Genomic DNA, 10,348 nt, shown 5'->3' with positions numbered 1-10,348 from the left:
TCATGAGATTAGAGAAGATCAAAGAATCATGAGGGAGGAGCAACAAAGACAAGGAAGAGACACCGAGGAGCTTAAGCACTCCATAGGATCTTCAAGAGGAAGAAAGAGCCGCCATCACTAAGGTGGACCCGTTGTTTGATTTCCTTGTTCTTTATTCTTCTGTTTTTCGAATTTTATGCTTATGTTTATCCATGTTTGTATCTTGTGATCATTAGTGTCTTAGTGTCTATGCCTTAAAGTTATGAATGTCCTATGAATCCATCACCTTTCTTGAATAAAAACGTGCTTAATTGAAAAAAAGAAGTATTGCATGAATTTTGAATTTTATAACAGTTTAATTATTTTGATGTGGTGGTAATATTTTTGTTCTCTGAATGTATGCTTAAACAGTGCATATGTATCTTGAATTTGTGATTTATGAATGTTGGCTCTTGAAAGAATGATGAAAAAGGAGACATGTTACTGAGGATCTGAAAAATCATCAAAATGATTCTATTCAAAAAAAAAATATCGAAAAAAAAAAGAAAAAAAAAAGAGAAAAAAATCGAAAAAAAATAGAGAAATAAGAGTTGTGATCCAAGGCAATAAGAGTGTGCTTAAGAACCCTGGACACCTCTAGTTGGGGACTTTAGCAAAGCTGAGTCACAATCTGAAAAGGTTCACCCAATTATGTGTCTGTGGCATGTATGTATCCGGTGGTAATACTGGAAGACAGAGTTAAACGCTGGAACTGGCACCCAAATGGGAGTTAAACGCCCAAAGTGGCACTAAAGCTGGCGTTTAACTCCAAAAAGAGTCTCTGCACGAAAATGCTTCATTGCTCAGCCCAAGCACACACCAAGTGGGCCCGGAAGTGGATTTTTATGTCATTTACTCATTTCTGTACACCTTAGGCTACTAGTTTTCTATAAGTAGGACCTTTGACTATTGTATTAGGGAGTCTTTCGATCTTTGGATCTTTTGATCATGTTTTTATGATTGAACCCTCTTTGGGAGGCTGGCCATTCGGCCATGCCTAGACCTTATGCTTATGTATTTTCAACGGTGGAGTTTCTACACACCATAGATTAAGGTGTGGAGCTCTGCTGTACCTCGAGTATTAATGCAATTACTATTGTTCTTCCATTCAATTCCGCTTGTTCTTGTTCTAAGATATCACTTGTTCTTCAACTTGATGAATTTGCATCAAGTATTAATTAATATGCCCTTTGCCTATATTTTTTCCTCACTTACATGCGTAGCTAACACGTAGTGAGAACCCTACTCTTATTTGACATTAGCCCCCCGCCTATGTTTTATTGCTTTGATATCTTTGTTGTAGGCTTAATTTCCTTTCTTTCTCTCTCCTTTTAGGTTGGCCACTGATGACTTGCATCATCTACCCTTCTTTCTTGCATAAAGAAGACCATAAAAGAGCATAAATCTCATTTGATCAGTACAATTCATGCATTATTTTATGAATATTATGGTACACTACTTTGAGATAAGTTGTGCTGAATTTCAGGTGAAAAATGCATAAAAAATGGGTAGAAGACAAACAAGAAGATGGGCGTGTGAAACTGGCGTGCCACTTGGAGCAAACGCCACAAAAATGCACTGGCGTGGCACGCCAGGAGCTAGGTGTGGTACGCTAGTACTAAATTCCAGAAGGGAAATCCAAGCATGCATATGTGCGTGGCACGCCAGGGATTGGGCGTGGCATGCTAGTACAAAATTCCAGAGAGCAAAATGGAGGACACAAAAGGGGCGTGGCACGCCAGGTTGGGCGTGGCACGCCTAACCCATCAACTACTATAGGCGTGCCACTTGAGCAAAGGGGCGTGGCACGCCAACTCACCATCTCAAGAAGAACCTCTACTATGGCGTGCCACTTGGTGTCGAAGGCATGGCACGCCAGCTCCAAGAAGTCACTTGGGCGTGCCACTTGAGAACCTAGGTGTGGCACGCCAAGCTTGAAGAGTGCACAAATGCATGGGCGTGCCACATGAGCAGCATGGCGTGGCACGCTAATACAATGATCCAGAGAAGGGGCTGAAGGCAATTGAAGACTGGGCGTGCCACTTGAAGTTGAAGGTGTGGCACGCCAACCTCTCAACCTCATTTAGGCATGCCACTTGAGCAACCAGGCGTGGCACGCCAATGCACAAAGATAACAAAGGTAAAGACTGGGCGTGCCACTTGGTGTCGAAGGCGTGACACGCCAATCCGAGCATGTCACTATGGCGTGCCACTTGAAGGCCGAGGCATGGCACGCCAACTACTGGAACAAGACAAGATCATGGGTGTGGCACGCCAACCTTTAGGCGTGGCACGCTGGTATAAGTTTCCAAAGAGGATGGAAGAGGCCAATTACATGAGGCGTGCCACTTGGTATCGAAGGCGTGGCACGCCATTCACTATTCTTCACTTATGCGTGCCACTTGAGCAACCAGGTGTGGCATGCGATTGTCATTCAGAGGGCAAAGAAACATTGGGGCGTGGCACTTGAGTTCGTGGCGTGGCATGCCAAACAGAGGAACCACTCACTCACAAAGGGGCGTGGCACGCCAGACCTTGGGCGTGCCACGCTAGTGCAACTTTCCAGAGGAGCTTAGCCAAGCACACAACAAGGGCATGGCATGCCTGACCCTGGGTGTGCCATGCTAGTTCAAGTTTCCAGAGGCAAAGGAAAGTGGAAAAAGCAAAGGGCGTGCCACTTGAGCTCGAAGGAGTGGCACGCCAACACAAGAATTCCACTATGGCGTGCCATTTGAGTTCGAAGGCGTGGCACGCCAAGGTTGACAAGGGGACGAGCGTGCCACTTGAAGGATTGAGCATGGCACGCCAAGCTAGTTTGAAGGGCACGTGACACGCCGGTAAAGCGCCAGCCACACGCCAGCTGGAAAGTCACGCTTATTGAGTTTTCTTTTCCCTCCAAAATGTAATTTTCCCTTTTCACTTTTGTAATTCTTTTATTTTACTAGGAGTAGTATAAATACCCCAAAAGAGTAAGCAGAGGGGTTAAGCAGTTAGTTTTAGATCCACTTTACACTTCACTTTTGAGTACTTTTTGAGCTATGAGTAGCTAACTTCCCTCTCATTGAGGGAGGGATCTCTATTGTACTTGATGGATTGATAACAGTGAAATTCTTCTTCTCTTCATCTTCTCTTTGATTTGCTAGAAGGAATTTCGTTCTTAATGCTTAGTGTTCAATTATCTTGGGAAAGAGATTGAATCTAATTGGATTTCATGGGAACCTTGGGAAAGAAAACATGAAACCATTCTTGAAATCCCTTCTCACACTTGAGTAGATTCTGGGTTTTGGTGATGGGATACGTGACATATAATCCCCCCTCTACCTGGACCTATGAGGGTGTGTGGTATAATCAGGGACCAAGCATATCTCTCTTCATGAGCAATTAGACCAAGGAATTGGCTATTGATCAAGATATGAAAGATTGAGTCACCAAGGGATTGGGGCTTGATGCGTGAGCATCTTATCTATCTTTTCTTAGTGAATTTGCACTTAAATTGCTGAGTTTAATTAAGAATTAATTATATTTTAGCCACTATGGATGCTATTTTTAGTTTTAGGCAATTTTATTTATTTTAGGTAGCATTCGGCGGAATTTGATGGAGTTTCTACAGCACAAGAATCAATGGAGATGGCTACAAGGAGCGACGCGCACGCGTCCCTGACGCGTGCGCGTGAATTCAGGGTATCCATGGCAATGCGTGCGCGTGACTGACGCGTACGCATGAATTGAAGATTTGCTTAGCGACGCGTCCGCGTGACCGACGCGTCCGCGTGTCTTACAGAAAAGACCATCGACGCATACGCGTGACTGACGCGTACGCGTGACGTGTGCGATCTGCAGAATTTACAAAAATCATTGGCGTGGATTTTGTGCCATGTTTTGACTCAGTTTTCAGCTCAGAAAACACAGATTAGAAGCTGCAGAATGGACAAATCAAGTGGTCCCCACCCATCAACTGAAGACTTGTTAATTAATTCAAATTTAAATTCAAATCTTATTTTGAGCAAAAGATATTATTTTAAATTTTAGATACTTAGATTTTAAAATTATTTGGATTAGTTATAAATAGGAACTCTGTACATTTAGACACACACATTATTACCAGAACCCTTATTTTTCTTCTTTGAACCATGAGCAACTAATCCTTCATTGTTAAGGTTAGGAGCTCTATCTATTTTTATGGATTGATTCGTTTGATCTTTTTAATTTAATTCATGTTCAGATTTATATTTTAATAATTGTTTTTGTTCTTTATTTTATGAATATGGGTGGAACAGAAGTATGACCCATGTTCTAATTGAGTTCTTGCAAAACTTGGAAAAGCTCTTTACTTGAACAACAGCTTGAAAACATATTATAATGAATTTCTAATTGTTTGTATTTAACGGGATACGTGACATATAATCCATTTATTTTTGGATAATTAGGATTCTTTTGGCATATAAACTAGAAATTGATCATCACCCTCTAATTGGATTTAATTGACCAAGGAATTGGCAATTAATGAATTTTAGAGGAAACTAGGAAGGTCTAAGGAATTAGGGTCTAGTCACATATAGTTTGCCATGAAATTAAATCTTGCATGATTAAATTAATTAGTAATAAAAGTTAATCCGAAAATTAGATAACTTTGAAACCTTAACTGCTTTTTCAAATGTTTTATTCCCAACTCATTGCTGCTTGCTTTCTGAAATTCTTAAAGTACTGTTTAATGCTCTTTGAATATCTCAAAACCATTTTCTGCTTGCCTAACTAATCCTATCAAATGCTATTGTTGCTTGATCCATCAATCCTCGTGGGATCGACCCTTACTCACGTAAGGTATTACTTGGTACGACCCGGTGCACTTGCTGGTTAGTAGTGTGGGTTGTAAATACCGCAACAAGTTTTTGGCACCGTTGTCGGGGATTGACTGTGATTAACAACTATCAGTTGTTTGATTGCTTAGATTAGGCGTTTTATTTTTAATTTTATTAAAATATATTTTTTTAAAAAAATTTCAAAAAAAAATAAATTTTTAGATAAATAAATAGCACCAATATTTTTCTTAATTTCTGAAATTAAGTTTGGTGTTGACTATTTATTATTTATTTTATTTAGTATTTTTTTATTTTACACAGATTACCTCACTGGGAATTTTCTACACTTTGACGTAGAGATTCCCATCTTTTCTTGTTTTCTTGTTGTTTATGCGCAAGAACAGAGACAAAGAACATCTTTTAGACATTGATCCTGAACCCAAAAGGACTTTCAGGCGGCGTTTACAACAAGCAAGGCTTTACAAGGCTACAGAATCCATTATGGATCCAAATAATACTGATAATGCCAATGGGGTAAACCCGAATAGGAATGAGCAACAAAGGAGAGTGCTTGGCTCTTACTCTTCTCCTACTACAGATCTCTATGGAAAGAGCATCGTGGTGCCTCCTATTGCTGCGAACAACTTTGAGTTGAAGCCTCAACTGGTCACTCTGGTGCAACAAAACTGCCAGTATCATGGTCTTCCCCACGAAGACCCGAATCAGTTTATTTCTAGTTTTCTACAAATTTGTGATACTGTGAAGACAAATAGAGTAAACCCAAATATGTACAAACTCATGCTCTTCTTGTTTGCTCTGAAGGATAGGGCAAAGCTATGGCTAGATTTCCAACCCAAGGAAAGTCTAGATACTTGGAACAAGGTGGTTACTGAGTTTCTGACAAAATTTTTCCCCCCAAAGAAGCTGACTAAGCTTAGGATGGAAGTTCAGACCTTCAAACAGAAGGATAGTGAGACTCTGTATGAAGCTTGGGAGAGATACAAGCTACTGACTAGGCAATGCCCTCCGGACATGTTCTCCAAATGGACTCAACTAGACATCTTTTATGAAGGCTTGGGTGAAATGTCCAAGATGTGCCTAGACAATTCTGCAGGAGGTTCATTGCACAAGAAAAAGACACCAGAGGAGACTATTGAGCTTATTGAATTGGTTGCTAGCAACCAATATTTATACTCATCTAACAGAAATCCTGTGAACTCTGAGGCTCCTCAGAAGAAGGGTGTCATGGAAGTGGAAGCTCTTAATACTATTCTTGCTCAGAACAAGCTTATGTCTCAGCAAATAAATCTACTTACTCAACACATGGGTCGCATGCAAGTCTCAGCTATCAGCACCCAAAATTCACCTCAAGAGATCTCTTATGACATGGCAAGACATTTTGTGCAGAATGACACCAATGATTATGCTCAATCCTCTTCTGAACAGGTCAATTACATGGGGAGTGGTTCTAGAAATCCCAATAATGACCCCTATTCTCAGACATACAATCAAGGATGGAGAAACCACCCTAATTTTTGTGGAGGGACCAACCCCAGAGACCTCAGAATTTTAACAATAACTCTCAGGGCAGTTTCCAATAGAACAGTTACAATAACCACCAATTATAGCCTCAGCATGCTAACTCTAAATCCAAGGAAGATTCTAATTGGGAGATGATGAGGAGTTTTATGCAGGAAACCAGAGCCTCTATTAGAAACTTGGAAGTGCAAATGGGTCAGCTGAGCAAGCAAATACCTGAGAGGTCTGCAAGTACATTTCCAAGTGATACAGTGGTGAACCCAGGAGAAGACTGCAAGGTTATTCAATTGAGAAGTGGTAAAACAGCTGGCTCTGAGACAAGGGCCAATGCAGAGCTAGTTGAAAAGAAAGCTCCAGAAGAGAAAAAGGAAGAAGTGGAGCACGCCCCTCCAAAGCGTGCAGACAACCCATTCCCTGACTCTCTAGACATGTATCCTACATTGCCAAAGGCTCCTGAATACAAGCCAAAAATGCTATATCCTCAGAGACTTCAGAAGGCTTCCAAAGAAAGGCAGTTCTCTAAATTTTTTGATGACTTCAAGAAGCTACAGATCAACATTCCCTTTGCAGAGGCTCTGGAGAAAATGTCTCTCTATGCTAAATTTATGAAAGAATTGTTGACCCACAAGAGGAACTGGAAGGAACAAGAAACAGTGGTGTTAACCAAGGAATGCAGTGCCATTATTTAACACAACCTTCCTGAGAAGATGCCAGATCCAGGGAGCTTTGTCATTCCTTGCACCAATGGGGATGTCACCATTTAGAGAGCTTTATGTGACCTTGGAGCTAGCATCAATCTAATGCCACTTTCAGTAACAAAAAAGCTTCAAATTGTGGAGGTAAAACCCACTCGTATTTCTCTTCAACTTGCTGATCTTTCTATTAAATTACCCGTGGGTGTTGTTGAGGATTTACTTGTTAAAGTAGGACCATTCATCTTTCCTGTTGATTTTGTTATATTAGACATGGAAGAGGAGGTGAAATCCTCTATTATACTTGATAGACCCTTTTTAGCTACAGGTAGAGCTCTGATTGATGTATAAAACGGTGAATTAACCCTGAGGGTCAATGAAGAACAGGTGGTTCTTCATGTTTTTGAAGCTCTCAAGCACCCTAATGATTCTAAAGGGTGTATGAAAATAGATGTTATTGAACCACTTGTTCAAGAGGTACTGAAGGCTGAGGTGCTTGACGACATTCTGGATCCTATCTCTGAGTATGAATTAGTTGAAATTGATAATTCACCACCCCAGAAGGCTATAGTTCACACGCCTAAAGCAGAGGAGGAAGCCCCCAAGCTTGAGCTCAAATCCTTACCCCCTTCTCTGAAATATGTGTTCTTGGGTGAGAATGACTCATATTCAGTGATTATTAGTTCTTCCCTGAAGCCTGAAGAGGAAGAGGCGCTTATTTCAGTGCTCAAGAGTCATAAAATAGCTCTTGGGTGGACCATTAGTGACTTGAAAGGGATTAGTCCAACCAAGTGTATGCACAAGATCCTCCTTGAAGATGATGTTAAACCAGTTGTGCAACCACAAAGGAGACTCAATCCAACCATAAAAGAGGTGGTCCAAAAAGAGGTAATGAAACTATGGGAAGCAGGAATTATTTATCCTATTTCTGACAGTCTTTGGGTAAGTCCTGTGCAGGTAGTTCCCAAGAAAGAAAGGATGACAGTGATCAAAAATGAAAAGAATAAGCTTATTCCCACAAGAATCGTCACGGGATGGAGAATATGTATAGACTACAGGAGGCTTAACACTGCTACAAGGAAGGATCATTTCCCCTGCCTTTCATTGATCAGATGCTTGAGAGGTTAGCTGGTCATGCATTTTATTATTTTCTAGATGGATATTCTGGATATAATCAAATTGCAGTGGACCCTCAAGATCAGGAGAAGACAGCATTCACATGCCCCTTTGGAGTATTTGCCTACAGAAGAATGCCTTTTGGACTTTGCAATGCTCCAGTAACTTTTCAGAGGTGTATGCTTTCAATTTTTTTTTGATATGGTTGAAAATTTTATTGAGGTATTTATGGATGACTTTTCTGTTTTTGGTAATTCTTTTGAATCCTGCCTTAAGCATTTATCTCTTTTCTTGAAATGGTGTCAAGAATCAAACCTTGTTTTAAATTGGGAAAATGCCATTTTATGGTTACAGAAGGTATTATTTTTGGACACCAAATTTCAAGTAAGGAAATTAAGGTTGATAAAGCAAAAGTGGAGGTAATTAAAAAATTACCACCACCAACTAATGTTAAGGCAATCAGGAGTTTCTTGGGTCATGCAAGATTTTATAGAAGATTTATAAAGGATTTCTCTAAAATTGCTAAACCTCTAAGCAACCTCTTGGTTGTTGATGTTCCTTTTGTCTTTGACTCTGATTGTTTGCATGCTTTTGAAACTCTAAAAGCAAACCTTACCTCTGCTCCCATTATAGCTCTCCCTGATTGGGATCTACCATTTAAATTAATGTGTGATGCTAGTGATTTCGCTATAGGAGTTGTTTTAGGACAGAGGCATAGTAAGCTTGTACATGTCATCTACTATGCCAGTCGTGTGTTAAATGATGCCCAAAAGAATTACATAACTACAGAAAAGAAATTATTAGCTGTTGTGTATGCTGTTGATAAGTTTAGGCCCTATTTACTTGGTTCTAAGGTTATTATTTATACTGATCATGCTATTTTGAAGTACCTTCTAACCAAATAGGATTCTAAACCAAGATTAATCAGATAGGTGTTGCTCCTTCAGGAGTTTGATATTGAGATAAAAGACAGGAAAGGGTCAGAGAATCAAGTAGCTGACCATCTCTCCAGAATTGAGCCTAAAGCAGGAGTACAACCACCCACAGCTATGACTGACATGTTCCCGAATGAGCATTTGTTCCTCATTCAGCAGGCACCATGGTTTGCAGACATTGCAAATTATAAGGCCATGAATTTCATCCTAAGGGAGTACAGTAGGAAAGAGGTGAAGAAGCTACTCACTTATGCAAAGTACTACATTTGGGAAGAACCATACCTTTTTAAAAGGTATTCAGATGGGATCATTCGAAGGTGTGTCCCAGATGAAGAAAAATAGCAGATTCTTTGGCATTGTCATGGTTCTGAGTATGGAGGCCACTTTGGTGGTGAAAGGACAGATACAAAGGTCCTTCAGAGCGGGTTTTACTGGCCGACTCTCTTCAGGGTCTCAAGAGCATTTGTAAAGCACTGTGACAGAAGTGAGAAAGCCACGAATCTCCCTGCCAACCATGAAATGCCACAGCAGGGGATTCTTGAGGTTGAGTTGTTTGATGTGTGGGGTATTAATTTCATGGGACCTTTCCCACCCTCACATTCAAACAACTATATTCTAGTGGCAGTTGACTATGTGTCCAAGTGGGTGGAAGCTGTAACTTTTCCCACCAATGATGCCAAAGTGGTAATGAGCTTTCTTCAGAGATACATCTTTAGCCGGTTTGGTGTCCCAAGGACACTCATTAGTGATGGAGGAAGCCATTTCTGCAACCGACAGCTGGACTCTCTTCTGCAGAGATATGGAGTCCTTCATAAAGTTGCAACCCCCTATCACCCTCAGACAAGTGGACAGGTTGAAGTTTTCAATGGGGAACTTAAGAGGATTCTAGAGAAGACCGTCAGTGTTTCAAGAAAGGACTGGTCTAAGAAGCTTGATGATGCTCTTTGGGCATACCGAACAGCGTACAAGACTCCCATTGGCATGTCCCCTTATCAGTTGGTCTATGGTAAAGCTTGTCACTTGCCAGTTGAGCTGGGGCATAAAGCTTACTGGGCAATCCGATACCTGAACCTTGATTCAGAAGCTGTAGGAATCAAGCGAATGCTTCAGCTGAATGAGCTTGATGAATTCAGATATTCAGCCTATGAGAATGCCAAGCTCTATAAGGAAAGAACTAAGCTATTGCATGAAAAAAAAATTGCCATCAGAGTCTTTGAGCCAGGACAAAGAGTGCTTCTATATAATTCAA

General features: G+C 40.7%; 1 pseudogene; it reads left to right on the top strand.

Moving 5' to 3' along the window:
- The window catches only part of LOC107484506 (uncharacterized), a 106,519-nt pseudogene extending 97,438 nt beyond the window's left edge, over window positions 1–9,081 (top strand).
- The last annotated feature ends 1,267 nt before the right edge of the window (window positions 9,082–10,348 follow it).

Source organism: Arachis duranensis, chromosome 4 (assembly GCF_000817695.3).
Source record: "Arachis duranensis cultivar V14167 chromosome 4, aradu.V14167.gnm2.J7QH, whole genome shotgun sequence".
In the NCBI taxonomy this organism is placed as follows: domain Eukaryota; kingdom Viridiplantae; phylum Streptophyta; class Magnoliopsida; order Fabales; family Fabaceae; genus Arachis; species Arachis duranensis.
Note: the sequence above shows the minus strand (reverse complement) of the source record. Positions and strands in the feature narration are given on the sequence as shown.